Source organism: Benincasa hispida, chromosome 1 (assembly GCF_009727055.1).
Source record: "Benincasa hispida cultivar B227 chromosome 1, ASM972705v1, whole genome shotgun sequence".
Lineage (NCBI taxonomy): Eukaryota > Viridiplantae > Streptophyta > Magnoliopsida > Cucurbitales > Cucurbitaceae > Benincasa > Benincasa hispida.
This window is the reverse complement of record NC_052349.1, coordinates 21220575-21225530: the sequence shown is the minus strand read 5'-3', so window position 1 is coordinate 21225530 and position 4956 is coordinate 21220575.

Sequence of the window (4956 nt, the reverse complement as noted above, 5' to 3'; positions counted from 1 at the left end):
GAGAGAGATATTTTAAGTTGTAAGGATTGATTCATTGAGAGCTTTAATGTATAAATCTACTATTTGAGAGAGTTCTCCTCATATTATGCTTCAATTCAAATTCACATCCATTGTAAGGATTGCTCCTGATCCAGGGAAAAGAGTTGTAACTATTTGATTCTCAACCGTGGAAAGGATCGGATTGGTTCTCACGCCTAAAAAAAGAACGTTGTAACGGTTAGACTCTAAGTCATGGAAAGAGTCAAGACCCAAGAGGAGCATGGGAAGTGGATGCAGGCCGATTGTGTCGAACCACTATAAAATTCTGATGTCAATTTCTCTATCCCTAAACTATTTAAATGTGTAATTAATTTGTTCTTAAATTTTATTGCTTGACATTATTTTCAATTTTCGTTCTTAAATTTAATTGCTCATATATATTTATTTTGATTGGTAATTCTTAAATTTATATATCCTTTACCAATCTTTTTATTAGATTTTAAAATTTACTTTAAAGTGTGATGATTAATTTTTTGGTTAATTCCAAGTAAAATTATTTGTATAAATTTATTGTTTAAATTACTTGTTAGCAAAAAGTTTGTTAGTTTGTTTAATTTGGCCCATATTAGTAAAAAGTTTTAATTAGTTGGATTAAACTCTGTTCATCCCTGTCTAGTATCAGAGCAGATAACTCTTCTACGTAAATTATTTTTTAAGTATTATTTTATACCTAAAGCATCTTATTAATATTTTGAAAAATTATTTTAAAGTTAATTGCTAGAGTTTTATGGCAACTTTAGAAAAATCATTGTGTTGATAGACCATTTTTTTTTTTTATGAAAATAGAAATTATGATGTATGGAAAAATAGAATGAAAATATTTATGCTTGCTATGGATTTCAATGTTGTGTATGTTTGTGATCATAATTTATCTAAATTGAAATTGAATAATGAGTTGCTCATGTTTAATATCAAAGTCATAAATCATACATTGTTCATTGGATAGAAAAATATGTGACAAAATTTTATATTTTGAATATGCATATGATATTTGGCACTTTCTTGGTAATATGTATAGTGGAGAAAATTCTCCTTGTAGTACTAATTCTTTATTACATGGGAAGGAGAATTATAATTCTCAAACTCAAGAAAAAGTCCATAAAGTAGAAAAAGAAAAATGTGATGGATTTTCTTTGTAAGCATGGCTCATTCGAATGAAGATTCCGGTAATGAAAATGAGGTAAATAATAAATCATTTTCCTAGGATGAGGTATATGATGTTTTTGAAGATATACAACATAATTTTAAAAAAAATTAGCTCTAAATATCTAAAACTATCAAAGAAGTTTAAGGCTTTGTCTATTGAAAATAATTTTTGATATATGAAAATGCATGTTTGAAACATGAAGCAAATGATGTGTTGGTGAATAAATGGCGTATGATTCTCTTTGCGATGAGAAAAATGTTTTGATTGATAAGATTAAGTCTCTTGAAATTGAGAATGATGAACTCAAATCTTTATCATTTGCAATAAAAATTGATTTGAATGACTTGAGAAATAAAATTGAGTATTTTGAATCTTACTTCTTTGGAGTTTAGTGATAAAATTGCTAGTTTGAAAAATAGAATTATTAAGTTGGAAACTAGCAATACTTCTTTAGAAAAAGACTAATTTTCTCTTGTTGACAAGATTAAATTTCTTGAATGTGATATTCATGAGTAAAATAATCTTTTGCATATGCTTAAAGAGAAAGAATTGCTTGTTGATGGCTTGAAATTGCAAAATAGTCTACTAAAAAGTTGACTATTGGTGCACAAAAATTGGATATGATTATTGATATGGGTAAACCTTTTCATGACAGAAAGGGATTAAACTATGTGAATGGAAATTCTTCATCTAGTTCTAGGATTATTGTTGTTAAAACTACCCTTGTATGTCTCATAATTCTTTATCCCATGTGCCTAATTTTGTTAAATAAAAATTGTGCATAAACAAAATCATGTTAGACCAAAATGTGCTCCTAATATGATTTTTATGTCTAAGCATGAAAAAGATAGATTTATGCATGAAAAATCAAATTTTGTACTTAAACATTTTCATGAAGAATCTAAATGTATGCATACAACTAAATTTGTGTCTAAATATGGAAATACTAGAAATGTGCATGGAAAATTAAATTTTGTGCCTACTTGTCATTTTTGTGGAATTAAAGGTCATATAAGACCAAATTGCTTTAAATTGAAAAATGCTCCAATGAAGAATTTATTTGAGAAAAAGATTGTAAAAAATCCACTAGTTAAAAGTAAATTCTTGCCCAATTATGTATGTTATTTTTGTGGCAAAATTGGTCATAAATATTATGCTTGTTATTTGCCAAAAATGAATTCTAGTAGTTTTAGAACTAATTTGAAATGAGTTCCAAAGTCCTTGCTCAATAACCATGAAGCAAATGGTTGTTTGGACTTAAAATTTGAGAATTAATTCAAATTGGAGCAACTAAAAAAAAGTTTGCTTGAATCCAACAAAGAAAATTGCATATATGGTAACATTTTTTTTATTCATGAGATAATTTTTTTTTTTTTTTGTATCTTTATGAAAATTATATCTCTTGAGTTTAAAATTGCTTTCTTGAATTATATTGTATATAGAATTTAATGCCTATAAGAAATGATTGAATATCTTTCTATATGGCATTTATCCATATTGCTTATTATTTGGCTTCAATTAGATGCTTGTTCTATCTTTATGTTTTCTTGAAAAGTTTTGAGCAAAAGGATATTGAATCTTGCAAAACATTGTCATTGTTTTGATGGTTAATATATACTTTATTCTTTTGTATGAAATTGGTTAAAGTTTATTAAATGCTTTTTGAGCATGAGTTGTGCATATTTTTCTCTATTCAATTTGAAAAGAATGTGTTTAGAGCATGTTATTTTGAAGAGTCGTTAAATTCCTTTTCATAGGAGTAGTTTTTATAAAATTGTCACTTTACTGATCTCCATTAGCATGTTTGCTCAAAATTGGTTATGTTGATATCATGCTTATATTTGTATTTGCTAATGATGTTTTGTTTTTATTTGGTATCATTACTTGTTTTTTCAACAATTAATGTTTATGTTATAATATATGATATTTTGGGATCTCAATTATTTGAATTTTACATGATTGATTTCATCTCCTTGGTTTTTATTGACATATTTTTATTAGAAGGAGATTACTTGATTTTAGGGGGAGTTTTATAGTTTTTATATATGAATTTCATGTTGGAATGAAAATAATTTTCATATTAGTTTATTGATATGTGTCTCTCTTATTCTTATAGTTTATCCTTTTAGGGGAAGTTGTTGTATTTCTAGTAAAATTATGTTCGAAAATTTTAATTTGATACTTCTACCCTCAAATTGAATTATGTGCTAATATTTTTTTTTGTCCCTTGTTAAGGGAGAGTGTCAATCGATTTCAAAAGAGGAAACATTTTGTGAAATTAGTCTTAATAGAATTAGCCTGAACTTGGTTGATTCTTTATGATGCCTCTAGAATTTACAATGTTATTGCTTGTTATATTTCTTTTAGAAGACATGTAGATAGGAGAAGAAATAATACAAACTACGTGTTTATGTTTTACAGAGAAATTTCATGTTATTGTTTATTTTTCTTAATTATCCTTTTTTGATTAATTCCAAAAGGGAGAAAGGTAATAAGAAAAATGAAATCATGTTGTTATTGAATATATTCTTTGTGTTCAAGTGAATTGAAATTATATGTGTGTTGTTTATGCATCAAAAACATATTTCATATCACACACCTATTTGTGTTCAAGTGAATTGAAATTATATGTGTGTTAATTATGCATCAAGAACATATATCATATCATACACATATTTGGATTTCATTTTTCTTGATTTATTTGTCATCATCAAAAAGGGGAAGAGTGTTAACTTTTTTCTCCTTAATCTCAGATTAATTAATTTTAGCTAATTTAATAAATTAATGTTTTGAAGATAACAAACCTACTTTTATTTATTGACAATTTGAGTGTTTTGAAGTGTCTATTGCATTAAGTTCGGAACAACGATTCCAACGTAATTTGAATTACCCAAATCGGAGCTCAAACAAAAAAAATATAGGCGAAACAAGTTTAACGGAAAAATCCCAAGCTGATGACCTGACATATTTTTTTCCAATTAAAATGGACCAATTGGAAGGTGTCACTTAGAGCATGGGAGGAATGACACATGGTAGATTTTTTATTTTTGGATTGATTTTAAATTGAAAATGAATTTAAAAAGAAAATGAATTTATATTATTTTATGTTTTGTCTAATGGCTAGTTGGACATATGATGTGTTGGGGTTATGCCCTAAATCTCATGAGTCTTGTAGTTTGTAATTGTATTGTACAAACATTTTATTTATTTAATAAAATATGAGACGTTTTTTTTCCGATATTTAGTAACATTAACTCACAAATCAATAAACTAACATCCAATTTTATCATTTGTAGCTTAAATATGTATGTAGAGACATATAAGTGGATCGTGTTTAAGTGATAACCTAAATGGTCTATAGTAGATGGATAAAACTGGGTAAGTTATCCTGGTGACATTACGAATACGATTGTTTTGTAGATGTTACAATTGTTGTAAAGTGTTACAAATGATCTTGATATTCACGTAAAGACATGTAAGCAGGGGTGTTCTATACAAAAGAGTTTGTATAAGACCGGGTCATGAAATGACTAGTCTCATTATATAACACCATTCATAATAGAGACTTACATTTCATCAGGATGACCATAGGTGACATGACATAAATCCTGAGTGAGTTGTGAATTTCTGGTTTTGAAGGCGGTCCTTTGATTTGTATGTGTGAGAGTGACCAGATCGCCGACTCAATAAGCCTACCATTTTGGGGATTCGTCTGATTGGGGAGCTGGGAGCACAGCTACACAAGACGGTATTCACTCATTCCCTAACGT